Here is a 16,231-nt window from a genome sequence, read left to right on the forward strand (position 1 = left end):
GCTGGGATGCAGGTCCTGACGGATCTCTGCCTGGCAGAGAATCAGGACCTCAAAAAAATGGGATGGGAGCACTCAATGAGGATGGACCACAGGAGATGTTGGGGGTATTAGGGCTGAAGGATGATTCCACAGAAACCTCTAGATCAGACACACAGATGCTGGTGTGAGGTCTTCCCACAGCCCGAGGGTGGCTGGTACAAGAGAAGGATCAGAGTGCCTTGGACTCCACTCTCTGCAGTAGCCCCAGGACCATCTGCCAAACGCCACCCAACAGGAAAAGACAGGGTGGGGGTGGGCGAAGGAGAGGAGGGGGAAGGCTACAGCTGCTGGGAGGGATGGCATACAGAGAAAGGTGCCAGCTGGAGGTGAGAAGTGCTGTAGGCAAAGAGGAGAGATGGGGGTCATGGGGGCAGAGACAAGGTATCGGGGGCTTGGGACATCATGAAGGGACCAGGAGGCTGGGGCCATGGTCCCCAGTAGTAACCTCAGCTTGGGCAGCTGTGTAGAAGCTCGAAGAGGAACCAGGGTCAGCGGTAAAAGAGAAGAGGCCTAAGAGGGAACCAGAAGCTCTGAGGTTCTGCCTTGGTCCTGAGGCTGCAAGAGGGTCCAAGATGGCAGAGAAGGAAACCTGGCCCGAGCCCGCTGGTGTCCACTGCTGCTGAGGCTATGGGACGCTCGGGTGGGGCAACAGGATTCTTTTCCCCAAAAACCATTGGGAAGGGGGTCCCAGCCTCCACAGACCACCACCCTCCCTTATCCAAGGCCTGAACCAGCCCCCAAACCCATCCCTTTATCACAGCCTGTGTCACTGTCCCCACCTCCCCGCAGCTGCCCCCAAGAGGTGCCCAGGCACAGACTGAACCCTCTCCTAGAACCTGGCTGCTCAACACAGAGGGACCTTAGAGCTTATGAGGAAGCCGACCCAGGGTCACCAGCTGGTAGGTAGAGAGCCAGGGCCAAAGCCCAGGGCACCTGCCTCTGTGTGGCCCTCCACCCTTCCTCTCCCCACACCCCCTGCTATTTATGCTCAGGCAAGGGGGACCATCTTCCCCAAAGCCCAGCACAGGGTCCACCACTGAAGGAAAAAATAAATGTTCAAATACAAGAGAAAAGTTCTCTTTTCAGGTTGAAAATGCTGTCGCTGTATCTGACAATTTGAGATTTGATTGATGTGGGGATTTAAAACAATGGCCGAAAATTCTTTGACACTCCTTCCATTGAGAGGTGGCATCTCTGTGCCCTCCCCTTGAATCTGAGCAGGAGTGTCACCCGGCTGCACCTTCAGCTGAAGCAACTCTGCTTCCCCCAAGCCAGCCACCCCACCAGCTGGGAGAGGGAGGGAGGGCAGGTGGCGAAGGCCAGGCTGAGGGTAGTCCTGCTGAGGGTCCCCCAAGGAGCTGGGGTGCCTTCTTTTGTTATGTAAATTAAGCAACTCTCATGGTAAGAGTCAAATTTCATTCTTATCCTGGCTGCCAGGAAGCTCAATGTTAAAGTTTGGGCCACATTGCAATAACTAATCTTGGCCTAGGTTTCTAGCACGTTTCTTTCCTTCTAGGCATAAAAAATGAAGGGAGCACCTACATCACAGGATTGTTGGGAGGATTCCAAGAAGATATTTACCAGCTTTCAGAACCTACTGATGCTAGGCGTTATGCTAGCTGCTTCAAACAAAACCCTGTGCTGCATTATGACTCCCGTTTTGCAGATGAGGTAATACACCTGCAAACAGAGAGGCCAAGTGATTTGCTCAAAGTCACACAGCAAGTAGATATAGGAAATAGGACTCTGCTCTAGTGCTCTTTTCACAGATCGGAAAGATAACGCATGTGTGACAGCCCCTAAAGCAGTGATGGTTTCCTTCCTTCCATCTTCAGGCTCCCTCAGCCCACCTAGACATCCCTTAGCTGGGGTCCTTCTTACCCGGCAGTGTGACCATCAGTTTACCCCTCTCACTGTGAGCTGGCAAGGTTGGGGACTGTAGTGAATCACCTTTCAAAGCACCCCAGGCAGGACCTAGCTCCCAGTAAATGTTTGTTGGGTGAATGAAAACCACATCACTTGCATCCCATTACTCATTTTAAAGCTCCTTCATTCATCCCACAAATCTCGACTGAGCACCTGCTCTGAAGATCCAGGCACTGCAGTAAATCCTCTGTGGACATAACTTCGTTTAATCCCACCACTTGCCGTGTGTTTGCTGTAGGTCCTGGCATCCACATTTTGTTTTATTTCTTTTTAAGATTGGCCCTGGACTAACATCTGCTGCCAATCTTTTTCTTCTTCTTCTCTCCAAAGCCCCTGGTACATAGTTGTACATTCTAGTTGGAGGTCCTTCGGGCTCTGCTGTGTGGGACACCCCATCCACATTTCTTAATGAAAAGTCTAAAACAGTGCTTCTCAAACTCCAGGGTGCGTCGGAATCTCCCGGAGGGCTCAGTAAACACAGAATGCTGGGCTCCGCCACAGAGTTTGTGATTCAGTAGGTCTGGAGTGGGGCCCGAGAAATTGCATTTCTCATAAACTTCCAAGTGATGCCGATGCTGCCGGCCCATGGTCCACACTGTGAGAACCACAGCTGGTAGGTGGAGATGCCTCAGTCCACCCCCAGGTTTGTCTCAGCCTACCCCCAGGCTCTTACCCAAACTCCCTAGTGCTTCCCAATCTGAGAGCAGGGCAGGTGGCATCAGAGAGGCCTTTGGGTAAGGACTATGGGATGCACAACCTGGGGAGAAATACAGTTGTCCCCTCCACTCTTTCTTGCTCCGCATCCCCACGCCCAGGTGGGCCTGCCTGGAGGCTCCGGAGAGTTTGGCTTAGCTGGTCCCGGGATAATGATGACTCCTCTTCAAATCCTTTCCTGGCCGATTCCCACAACTCACGCACTAAGCAGTCACAACTGTGTGTGTATTTGGGGGAAGGCTGTTGTGGTCGACTTGATAACAGCTTCCCAAAGATATCAGGTCTAATCCCAGGTGTCTGTATGAGAGGGAGGCAGCAGGAGATGGTCCAGAAGAGGTGGCGATGTGACAAAGGCAGACATTGGAGCGCTGCAGCCAGCAGACGCTGGAGGAGGCAGGAGATGGATCCTCCTCTAGAGGCCCTGGAGGGAGCATGGCTCTGCCCACACCTTGATTTCAGCTCAGCGAAACTGATTGCAGACTTCTGGCCTCCTGAACTGTGAGAGAATGAATTTCTGTTGTTTCAGCTACCGAGTCCGTGGCAACTTGTTACAGCAGCCACAGAAAACTAACACAGCTGGGAGAAGGTGCAGGCTGCCCCTTGTCCCCCTGATCTCACCGACACCTTCACCTTGGCTGCATGCCCATCCTTGGGGAGCTGGGACTGGAGGCCCCGTGGTGGGAAGGATTTGGTCAGGAAGGACCATCTTGTCCTGAGGCGTCTCCAGGAGGCTCCAGAGAGTTGCCAAGGGAAACAGGCAGAGGTAGGAGGAGAAAGGGTGGGAGGTGGGAGACAGGTGGTGTGTTGGAGGTACTGGGGAGGGAAGCGTGGTGTTGGGATTATAGAGGAATGACTAAATGGGGGTCCCTCTGTGTGGGGAAAGGGAAGGGGGAGCCATGTCCACACACGGGGAGGGGCGGCCAGAGGGAGGCCCTGCGGTGTGGAGAAGCTGATGGGGAGGGTCTGTGTCCAGCCAGGCCCATCCGGTGGCCTTCGACATCTCAAGGTCAAGGGGATGGTCACAAAGCTGGTCTCCAATCATGTTCTGCAAGTGTTGGGTTGCCACGGCAACCAGGAAGCATGCTCAAGAACCTGAGGCCTCAGACACAGAGTTTTGGGAAGCAGAAACCTGGGCTGATAGCAGAGCCCTAGGAATCAGGGCCCAGCTCCCTCCCCACAAGTTACTCCCCACCCCCCACAGTGTCAGTTCTTCAACCTGGGAAACCCCCCAAATGCCCAGTACATTTCCATCAGCATCCCAGGCCCAGGGAAGGCTTGTTACTCTGGCAACAAAGGCTTGAGGCTGGGTTGGTTCTGGGCTTGAAGGAGAGAGGGAGCTGCCGGTGGTGACTGGGGAGCCCAGCAGGAAGTGAAGCTGGTGGAGAAAGAGGCCTTCCACACCAGTGTGCTGCGGCCACAGAAGTGCCTGTGTGCGCAGAGACAGCATCTGCAGTCCCGGGTCCACAGTCCGCGCCTGGAGACAGAGAGAGGGGTAGGAGGAAGTCAAGGTCACTTGGAGGGCCAGAAGTCAGAGGGTTCCTTCCCAACAACAACATCTCTCTCCTCTTTGGGCCTCAGTCTCCTCATCTGTAAAATGGGCGGGGAGGCTATACTAGACCTCTGAGCAGCTTGTGTTCCAGACAGTATATTGCCTCCCCCAACACCACACACATACACACACATACACACACGCACACTTCAGGCCTTTGCCGCCAGCCAGCGGCTGGTTGGTGATTGGTCCCCTCCCCTTGGCATCTCCTGCAGCCAGCCCCTTCTTCCTTCCTGTCCATGACTGCCACTTCTCCCCAGGACTCCAGCATCGCCCCTCCCCATTGGCTAAGGTAGCCTCCCCATCTACCCCCCAGCAACCTCTCTCCCAGCCAGCAGCAGCTCAGGATGACTGAGTAGAGACAGCATGCCCACAACAGCCAGGCCCACCAGTCACCACAGGAAGCAGCAGATCTGATGGAGCTTAAAAGTGGCAGGTCTGAAGTCAAGGATGCTGGCGATCAGCTGCTTCTTGGCAGTAGAGAAAACCCTAGAAGCATAAAGTGGGTGCAGTGAGAGCTGGAGGGGTGGAACAGGTCAGATCCCCTGCCACGAGCAAGCTCTGTGCTTTGGGAGTCATCCAACGAATGAGGAACTGAGGTAAGACAGGGTACAGGCTCTAATGGAGGAATAGGGGAAGCTGTGGGAGTCCCACCATTCCCGGAGGGCCCCGCCATGGCAGGGAGATCAGCTGGGACATTGGACACCAAGACCAGGGTTCCCAATAGGATCAAGTTCTCCTCTCCCTTCTCCACCCTCAGGCCTGGGGTCCTAGCCCAGGGTGTTCCCCCTCCCCTACTGCAGCCTAGGTGTCCCTCCCCTCTTCCACTTCCAGGACACTGGTCCTCCATATCCTCCTCCACCTCCTCTCCAGACTCCAGGCCAGCTTCCACCACCCCACTCCCAGCATCATCTCTGCCCCACTTGGTGAGAACCATCCTTGCAGTGAGCCTGGCGCTCCAGAGACCAGCATCCTCTCCTGATCCCCTCCCCCCTCCCCAGCCTTTGAAGTTATCAGCTGGGAGGATCAACATGCCTCAGGCCAGGAGGTGTCTCCTTTGTGTCTGCTCACTGGGCTCATCCACCTGGCCTGTGCACCCAGGAATCCTGCTGGGAAAGTCTCATCTTACAAGACACAGTCACCTGCAAGGGGACAGAGAAGGGGTGGTTATGGCCTGGCAGACAAGGTGACCCCCGACACACACACACACACACACAGGTAAGCATGTGCTTGTTAATAAATACAGGTCCCACTGAGGAACAGTGTCACACAGTGTCACAGGGCACTATCACTCCACCAGAGGAAATCAGAGTCCCTGGGCCAGGCTCTATGAAGACACCCTTGGTCCTGTAGGAAGCCAATTGCAGTATGAAATCAGGAAGCCAGATGCACCTGCCAGGGAGAGGCGGAAGAAATGTAGGGGGTGGCTACAGGGACAATGGGGCAGCCCAGAAGGCTACTTTGCATAAATTAGAAAAATGTGCCCCTTCCTCAAAGCCCTTTACTTCCATCTGATAGAAAAGTGCCCTAATGGTTCAATCCTTCTATGTTGACTACAGAGTTGTGCAGTGTACAACCTGCGCAATGGTAAGGGGTGGCCCTGAGGGATGAGGGGGTCCAAAAGGGAAAGAAGGAGGAAGGACCCACGGGTCCAGTGAGGGAAATGGGGAAAGCAGTGGTCAGTGACAAGAGCCCCGGGCTGAGCAGACCTGTGTCCACTCTAATATCACTAACAGTGGGAACTTGGGGGAGTGACTGAACCCCCCCTAAGGCACAATTTACTGATTTGGAAAATGAGGGGGGAGGGCTCAGGGATGGTCTGCCCTTAGGATTAAATGAGATGATCGATGCAAAGCTCGGCTTGTCATGAAACAAGTGCCCCGGATGGTGCAACAAGAACAGTGACAACACACAGAGAGGGAAAGAGACAGACAGTGACAACACACAGAGAGAGGCCGGCTGTTCCCGGGCAGGAGACGGGGTTTCACTGGCTTCTTGAGAGGTCGTTTTAAGTAGAAATTAACTGTCACGTGGAACCAGTGTCACCAACGGCCCATGTCACCACGGTCAGATGGACCGTGCTGAGCATTTGAGGTCTAGTGCTGTTGGGGCTGCGGGCAGGAGGGGCAGGCCCCGCGGCCGGGGGCTCGGGGGTCGCACAGGGACGCCTCCCTGTTCGCGGACACCGCCACCAGGCCCTCCAGCGCCCCCGCCGCCGCCCGGGCAGGGCCGCCGCCAGCTCCCAGGCCACAGGCCAAGGGAGGCGCGGCCGGAGCGCTGTCCGCGCACCGCAGCGCCACCTGGAGCTCAGGCGCGCGAGGTGACAGGCCGTCCGGTCCCCTAGCTCGGCGGCCGCCCCAATGGCCCCACAGGTCCCAGGCAGCGCCTGGTGCTCTGTGCCCCCGGCCCCTCCCGACCCGCGCCCACCGGACCAGGAGGGAGGTCAGACTAGACCGAGGGCGGAGGCCGGAGAGACTCCGCCTCCCAGAGGCCCCGCCTCTTCAGCCTGGGGCGTTGGGCAGGTGTCCAGACCCCGTGCACTCCCTTCGTTGGTCTCCCTCCTCCCCTTCCTCAGTGACTTCAGGGTAAAGTCCAAATTCCATCTTCCCCCAGATTTATATCCCCTCCCCACCCAAGGCTGGAGCCTGCAACGACCTGAAGTGCCTTCCGTGACCTTCCCCCCTGGGCAGCCTCTAGTGCAGGGGCCCCCACCAAACTCGTGTCAGGTTCAAATAGCAATTCCTAGGCCCCCCTCAAGCTCTGGCTTTGTGGCCAGGAATCTGCATTTTTCACAAGCTCCCAGGCGATTCAGATGTGTCCTGGGCTTCACACTCTGGCAGTCCGTATCCGCAGTCACTGTGGCAGTTCTCAGACAGCAGCGGGCTTGTTAAAACATTGCCGGCACGCCCTCAGAGTCTCTGATTCCGTAAGTCTAGGGCAGGGTCTGCGAGTTTGCATTTATACCAATCACCCCCCACAAACACCCACACCCACCCCCACCCCGACCCCGGGCATGCTGGTGCTGCTGGTCAGGGACCGTGCTCTGAGAACCACTTCTTCAGTAATACATTTAGGAGAAAAGCTATTCACCTGTTGCCAGTTCACTGGGTACCAAGGCCTGTGCAAAGCTCTTCACATTCATACAGCCAGATGAACTAAATGTTTACTCTATTTTCCAGAAAAGGAAAGCGAGATTCACACAGGTTTACTCACTTGCTCAAGGCCACACAGTCAGGAAGGCCAGGATTCGAACCCAGGTCTTTCTGAATACAAAAGCTGGGCTGGCTCCGCCTACTGTGCACTGCTAGTTATCCCCTCCCAGGGCCTTGGCCTGTTTCTAGAAGTCAACCAGGCACCCTCTGAAGCCTGAGAAGGTGCTGGATAGGGCTTTGAAGCACCCTTCCCACGCTGCCCTGGGTTCAGTGCCCCTGCTGGGGGCCAGGTTCTCTGCCCAGAGAGTCCATGAAGAGGGAACAGAGGAGCCACCTCCCCACGTGGTCCTGACCCCTAGTTCCCTCACTCCCACTGCCACTGGGAGTGGAAGGTCCCCTGACTTCTCTCGGATTGGCTCCAGATAGTGTTTCCTGGACAGATCACTGGGGACTAGGAGAACGGAGGGACGCTCGGGTGCTGCACGAGGAGCAGGATGAAGGCAGGACCGCTGGGTACTGAGTGGGGAAAGGAGAGGCGGTGCCACACAGGCGCCCGGCCACCAGTCAGTGCGGCCCAGAGGTTTTGCCCAGACAGGTCCAGGTGGAAGCCTGTCCTTAGGGGCAGGGACACACAGGTCAAGCCACAGCTGTGAAGGGGATGGAGTGTTGAGCAGCAAATCTCAATGGGGCCCTCAGGTGAAGGACAGTGTGGGGAGGAAAATAGCAAATCTAGGTGGGCTGGGAGGGATGAAGAGGGCTCCCACCTGTGACTTCCCACGCCTGTCTCCTTCAGCCCCAGGCTTCTCCTTTGTCACCCCTCTACCCCCACTTCTGTGGTGTGGGCCTGAGACAGGGGGTCAGCAGTCCCTCTGGGCAGTGTTTATTCTCCCCTGCCTCTTCCTAGTGGCCCCCAGCTCTGTGCCTCTCCCCACTGAGTTTTAAAGGTCCTTTTGGGGAGGGGAGCACGGCCTGGGAGGGGGAGCACATTCAGGGAGCCAGAGACAGGACCCTAAAGAGAATGAGTCGGAACCCTGAAGCGCGTGCTGCATTCATTGGGTGGGCAGGCCAGGACCAAGTAGAATATACCCACTGAGTCATCCTTCCCCATCCCAAACATCCACTGAGCACCTGTGCACGCCAGCACTGTGCTGACACAGCCCAGGACTCACAGCTTTGAACAAAGCCCAGGGGACGGGGCGGGGATTCAGGGAAGGCCTCTCTGAGGTAGTTAGAGAGCAGATCTAAAGGAGAATGAGAGCCAGCCAGGTGAAGAATGTGGAGGAGCAACTTTCAAAACAGAAGAATCAGTATTTGCAAAGGCCCAGGGGGAAGAGGAAATAGACTGAAACTAGCCAAGCTCAGTGGAAGTGACAGCGATGACGGGAAACCTGGAGAGACGAGGCCAGGCAGGTGGGCAGGGACCAGAGCCAGGAGCTGAGGTAAGGAGTTTGGATTTCGTCCTAAATGCCACAGGATACCCTGAAAAGATCTTAAATGGAGAAACGATATGCTCCAAGTTACGCTAAGAAGCTCTCTCCAACCCCATAAAAATTTCAAAAACATATCTGCATGGTAAAGAACAACATAAATAACCTCACACCTGTTAGGATGGCTATTATCAGAAAGACAAGAAATAACAGGTGTTGGCGAGGATGTGGAGAAAGGGAACCCTTGTGTACTGTCGGTGGGAATGTAAATTGGTGCAGCCACTGTGGAAACAGTATGGAGTTTCCTCAAAAAATTAAAAATAGAACTGCCACATGATCCAGCAATTTCACTTCTGGGCATTTATCCAAAGAAACCAGAAACACTAACTCAGAAAGATATCTATACCCCCGTGTCCATTGCAGCATTATTTACAATAGCCAAGCCACGGAAGCAACCTAAGTGTCCATCGATGGATGAACAGATAAAGAAAATGGGGTATAAATACACAAGGGAATATTATTCAGCCATAAAAAAACAAGCAAGGAAATCCTGCTATTTGCAACAACACGGCTGGACCTCGAGGTCACACAGAGAAAGACAAATACTGTGGAAGATAAACAACTCATAGATACAGAGAACAGACTGGTGGTTGCCAGAGGTGGGGGGTGAGGGGTGGGCAAAATGAGTGAAAGTGATCAAAAGGCGCAAACTTCCAGTTAAAAAATAAATAAGTTCTGGGGATGTAATGTACGGTATGGTGACTACAAGTAATAATACTATATTGTATATTTGAAAAAATATATATAACAGCTACAACAATTTTTTAAAAGAAGAATAAAGTGAGAGGAATCACTCTAGCCAATGTTAGGGCTCACTATAGTCATCAAGACAGTGAGGTGCTGGCAAGGACAGACAAGTGGATCAATGGGACAGAAGAGAGAACCCAGGATTAGACCCACGGACCCATACAAATATGCCTAACTGATTTTGGACAAAGGTGCAAAAGGAATTCAGTGGAGAAAAGATGGCCTTTTCAACACATGGTGCTGGAGCGATTGGATGTCCATAAGGAAAAAAATTAGTTTTGCCCTAAACCTCACACCTTGTACAAAAATTAACTCAAAATGGATCGCAGACTTAAATGTAAAAAGTAAAACTATAAAATACAGAAAAAAAACAGGAGAAAAATCTTCAGGACGTAGGCCTAGGGGAGGAGTTCTTAAACTCGACACCAAAGGCACAGTCCAGAAAAGGAAAATTTGATAAATCAGACCTCATCAAAAATTTAAAATTTTTGCTCTGTGAAGGGCTCTGCAGAGAGGATGAAATGAGACCTACAGACTGGGAGAATGTATTTGTAAGTGTCATATCCAACAAAGTACTTACATATATCTAGAATATATATTTTTTAAAACTCTCAAAACTCAGAAGTTAAAAACAGCAACAGACAATCCAATCAGAAAATGGGCAAAACACACAAACAGACATTTCGCTAAAGAGGATATACGAATGGCGATTATCTGAACATACAGGAAAAGATGTTCGACGGCGTTAAGCATTAGGGAAATGCAAATTGAAACCACAATGAGTTATCACTACATACCCATCGGAATGGCTAAAATGAGAAGAGTGAGAACCACGAATGCCGGTGAGGACATAGAGTAACTGGATCACTCGGACACTGCTCGTGGGAGTGTAAAATGGCAGAGCCGCTCTGGAAGAGAGTGTGGCAGCTTCTTACAAAACTAAACATGCACTTTCCATATGACCTGGCAGTTGCACTCTTGTGCATGAAAAGAAACCTTCCGTTCACACAAAAATCTGTACACAATCTTCATAGAAGCTTTATTTGTAAGAGCCCCCGAACAGAAAAACTCAAATGTCCTTTGATGACTGACTGGTTAAACAAACTCTGGTACATCCATACTGTGGAATACAACTCAGTAATGAAAAGGAACACACTATTGATACATACAACAACTGGGATGAATCTCAAGGAAATTATGTTGCAAGAAAAAAAGCCAATCCCAAAAGGCTATATGCTGTATGATTCCATTTATATAATATTCTTGAAATGACAAAATTATAGAGAGGGGGAACAGGTTAGTAGTTGCCAGAGGTTAGGGAGGGGAGTGGGAAAGAGGTGATTAAGGCTATATAAAAGGGTAGCATGAGATGGCCCTGTGATGGGACTGTTCTGTATCTTGACTGTGGTGGTGGTCAAACAAATCTACATGTCATAAAATTGCATGGAACTTAATACACACACGCAAATAAATACATGTAAAACAGGTGAAATCTGAATAAGGTCAATGGATTGCATTAAGATCAGTTTCCTCGTGGTGATATTGTACTACAGTTATGCAAGATGTTACCCTTGGGGGAAACTGGATAAAGGGTATACAGGAACTCTGTATTATTTCTGACAACTGGATGTGAATCCACATTATGTCAAAATAAAAAGTAAAAAGAAAAAACAGAGGACTGTGTTATATTTGCAACTCATTTCAAGGATACAGGGCTAATGTCCTTAAGATATAAAGAGCTTCTAGACATCAATAAGAAATAATAACAAAAACAAACATGTATACAGCACATAATATGTGGTGAGTACAGTTCTAAGTTTTTCCCATGCATTAATTCATTAAATCCTCACAACATTCCTATATTATCTCCATTTTATAGGTGAGGCGACTGAGGCACAGAGAGGTTAAGCAACTTGCCCAAGGCCACATAGCTAGGAAGTGGTAGAGCCAAGACACAAAACCCAACAGTCTGGCTCCAGAGTGCAGGCTCTTAAACTCTATATTAAACTCTTAAACTCTGTGGGTCTCTACAAAAAACCCACAACCCAGTAGAAAAATCGTCAGAGTATATAAAACAGAAAGGAAAAACTGAGCCTTAAACTTACAGGAGGAGAGAGAAAGCCAGAGACAGGGGGTACAGACCCCCCTGTACCCCAGGGACCAGCCTTCTTATGGCATCCTCTGCCCAGCTCAGGCAAGCCCAGCCGATGCCACACCTTGCTGCACAGTGCATAGACTCCTCCTTCAACACAAAAGACCAAGCCCTGCCTTCCAAAACCTGCCCCTACTGAGGGAAAGGGAGACAGGCAGAAGGCCAGGCCTCAGCTTTAGCGGGGAGACAGACGCAGCATCCCAGGTGAGCTGGGTAGACAGGTGTGGGGTAGGTGGGCTCAGCTTTTGAAACAAAGAAGACTGTGATGGGAAGAGGAGATCCCCTCCTTAGTCCATCTCCCCCTCGGAGCTCTTACCTGCTGTCTGCCCAGTCTCCCAGACTGACCCAAGGAGGAGACAGGCAGCTCCAGCAAAGGGCGGACAGTGCTGGCAAATCTGGCAGCAATGACCCAGGGGACAAAGGACTCAGCATGAGGCCACCACCAGAAATGCCTGCTCCCAGGCCTGCCATCCTTCTGGCCCTTTGGAAAAGCTCTAGCCCTCTGAGCCCCACAGGTGCTCCCCGCCAGTCTCCCTGCGGCCCCAAGTCCTAGGTACCATGTACATATCTTGGGCGAGTTGGGGGTGGGGTAAAGGGGGAGTGCAGACAAAGGAAGCCAGCCCAGCAACATCTCATTTGACAGGTGACTTCTCCCCTCAGGTAGAGGGTAGAGAATGCCAGCCCTGAAATCCTGCCATCTTTTCCTCTAATTAATCTCAGTCCTGCCACTCCTGAGAGGCAAACGGGAGCAAGTTAAAATATAGCTACAGAGATCCACAAGGACATACAGGCACGTGCATCTGTGTACATCCAGCTGTACGCACGCCCTGTCTGCAGGTCTGAGAAGAACTCTCAGGCCAAGGCCTTCGTGCCTGTGCCCAGCCCACGGTGGGGCTCAGCCAGGGCTGGCTCTCCTCCCCCAGGGCTCAAATACTAAAGTGGGTGAGGCTGTAGGGGAGGGAGGGACCTGAGCAGAAAGAAGATCCAGGGCTGGGACATTGTCTCTGGGTTCGAAGGCTTAAACCAAGAATGTTTTCCCCGGGTCAACTCTCTCTGTGGCAGCTTTGGACTGTTTGGAAGCAGGGCTGAGGGAGGTTGGAGGCACCGTGTGTCCCCAGCCCCTGAAGAGGATGCAGTGGATATAGGCAGCGCAGGATCCGACCAGAAGCCCTGGAAGCTGGCAGAGGGCAGAGCAATGAGTTGGTTCAAGCCATCATTTTATCTGAAGAGCCTGAGGCCCAGTAAAGGAACATGACTCACCCAAGGCCTGCAGCAAAGTGGTGGCAATATTGAGACCCAGACCAAGGTCTCTTGACTCTCTGTCAAGTGCTCTTCCTGCTACTCACTGCACATGGCAGTCTTTGTCACTTTCAAAATGGCGTTCCCTCCCCAAGACAGCTATTCCGAGTGTGCTTCCTACACACGAGGTGAAGGTTTACTTTCTGGTTCCTTCAGCACTGTTTTAGGCCACGGGGACAGTAATCAGAAAACGTAAATCATAACCATTATCAAAATAACAGCAGCTAACATTTATGGAGTCCTTTTTAAGGACCTTTATTGAGGGCAGCACCTCCCTGCTCGTGACAACCCTTGATAAGGGTAGTACCACTGCCCCCATCTTACAGATGAGGAAACCGAGGCTCAGACAAGTTAGCCATCCTACCCAAGGTTACACATCCAGGAAGTGTTAGAGTAAACCACTTCCCCTGCTCTTAACTACTGCGTTTCACTGCTGCCTCCCAAGCCTACCGGTAAACAAATAAATGTGATCATTTCAGATACTAACTACTATGAAAAAATAAAGCATGGCGAGAGACAGAAGACCACCGTGACAGTGGGTCTCTCTTGATCTCTAGGTTGGGTGGTGAGGGAAAGAGTCCATGAAGATGTAGCAACATTTGTACAGAATCCAGACTGGCAAGGAGCCCACCATGCCAAGACCTGAGAGAAACGCATTCTAGACAAAGAGAATAGTTTGGGTTTTTTCCAAGGATGATGGAAAGCCATTAGAAGGCTTAAGCAGGGAAGTGCCATGTTTTGCTGTGTGATAAATAGACAGTAGGGGGATCCCCGGGAAAAAGCAGAAGAAAAGATTTGACGTTATCAGGAAATCCGATGGGGGGGGGGAGGCGGGGAGGTGGGGCAGGACTGGGCAGAGAGCAAGAGCATCTGGGCCCAGCGCTCTCGTTTTGCTCCCCACACTCCCAGGGCCCTGCTCTCTAATTCACTCTGTCCCCCACTGCTCTCTGCCAGGAGAGGGCTGGGGTGGGTAAGAATCCACACCCCTCGCCCCCTGCCAAATGTCCACCGTGGGAAATCCCATATGCTTTCCTCCCAGTTGGGAAGTTCCTCCTCAGGTCCCACCACAGGCCTCCTCCAGGGCTCTGGGCTAGGTTACTTAGGATGGGGGGGAAGGAGGCGGCCTGGGTGTGCTGAGACATCCAGGAAAAGCAAGTTCTATGGCCCTTCCCCTTCCACCCCTCCTCTTTCTCTCCCATGTCTCCCTATCCCCACAAGGCCAAGCCCAGACAGGACTCCATCATGTCTGGGGAGGGAAAAGAGGGGGAGGTGCCAGCAGCTCCCTTGGCTGCTGGCTGAACTCACCTTCTTCCTTACTCTACTCCCACTCCTGAGATGCTGAGGAAGCCAAAGAAAAATGAGAGCAGTATTCCTTCCCACAAGCCCACAGCCTCAAGCCCAGATCGGCTCCCGGGCCTGTAGCTACTTGCAAGGCTATTTACCAGTGACCTCGGGGCGCCCAGGCTTCACCCAACCCTACCCTCCGCTCACTGAAACCTTAGGTCCCCAGTAGGATGAGGAGCCCCTCTTTAAGGACTTGGAGGGGCTGATCCTTGATCTTAGGCAGTGAGGTACTCCTCCAAAGTCCTGGGACCCATTAAACCTCCAGGCTTCCTAGGACACAGACCCTGCAAGGCCTGTTCAGCCTCAGAACACTTCCTGGCGCATAATGGTGAAGTGGTGAATAGTTGGTGATTGAAAGCCCCAGAAACGAGCCACTGTGTATCAGTCTGCTTCGAAGGCCCCCCCCCCCCCCCCCGCCCCCGAAAACAGGCTTCAGCTGCGGCTCAGGACTGATTCCCAGCAAAGCTGCTTCATTCATGCATTGAACATATGCTCTGTAACATGTGTGTATACATGTAACATGTATGTAACATGTTTTGTGCAAGCCAGACCCATCCATTGGCTGAATAAAAGCTGCACGACCTTAAACATGACTTTTCTGTCTCAATTTTCTCCTCTAAAAAATGGAAGGCAAAATACTTCATCATAAAGCTATTGTGAGAATTACTCAGAACGAGACATAAAAATAGTCACAAGTAGGTGCTTTTCGAGCGGCGGGTGATATTACTGTCTCTGTAAACGTTGAGACTTGGTGGACAGCTAATACGCTCAGGGTAGCAGAGCTGGAGGGCGGGGCGGCCGGCTGGTGCTCCGGACTTTTGGGAAGGGCCGCCCGAATTCCCAGCAATTGGGCCCAACTCTCCCAAAGCTGCAAGGAGGTTGGGGGAGGGGGGTTGCTGACTTTTCTAGTGAATCTGGACTTCCAGCAAACCCTCCCTGCCGCTCCTCACTACCCGCTAGCTTTGCTCCCGCCCACCGCCTGCTACTCGAAACTAACCTCTCTGGAGCAAGATCCAGCCGCACAGCGGCCGCGCTCCCCTCCCCGGGGCCTCTGCTGCCCCCTAGGCTCCGGCCCTGCCGACACCCCTAAGCCGTGAACCCTAAAATCCCCGAATTTTGCTGTCTTGTAAATCTCTCTGCTTTTCCTTGCGGAGCCACCTCTGCGCCTTCGCGTGGCCTGGCAAGAGGGTGGGCTAAGCCAGAGAGGGGACTTGTGGCTCCACCGTGTCCCCCCTCGTCGCCTCCCGCCCCCCAATCTCCCTCCAAGTCGCCACGGCCTCCCGCCGGGCCGTTTTGTCCCACGGCGCCAGGCGGACAACCTGCCCCGGTGGCTTCCGCCTCGCCCCCGGCCTCCCCAGGTGCCCCCACCCCGACCCGTTAGCCCACCCTCCCACGCCGCCCCCTCCCCGCGGTCCCCGTGTCGCCGCCGGGAACGCCGGGAGGTGTAGTTTTCCGCCTCTCTCGGCCCAGGAACGTGGCCACCAGGGCCTGAGTGCCTTCCCAACAGATGCGTGTCCCACTGTCGCCACGCGCGTCTTCAGACCCTCTGACCCTCGCCATGGCCGAGCCCAAGAGCGCCAGAGAAGCAGGAGAGCGGGCTGGCCGCTGGAGGCGGTGGTTTCCAGGGACGTCTGGTTTCTTGCAGGGCCTTGGACAAGTCTGTCACCTCTGCCACAGCCTTGTAGGATTGCGAGGGAGGGCGGGCGCCGGCTCAGGACCCGGCTCCAATCAAGAGGGGCGGTTGCTATCTATACCACTGGCCTGGCAGAGCTGCCAAAGGCATTTCCACCCTTAGAAGTTTGTGTGGGCCCAGGGCCAGGAC

This window comes from Equus asinus, chromosome 14 (assembly GCF_041296235.1).
Source record: "Equus asinus isolate D_3611 breed Donkey chromosome 14, EquAss-T2T_v2, whole genome shotgun sequence".
NCBI lineage: Eukaryota > Metazoa > Chordata > Mammalia > Perissodactyla > Equidae > Equus > Equus asinus.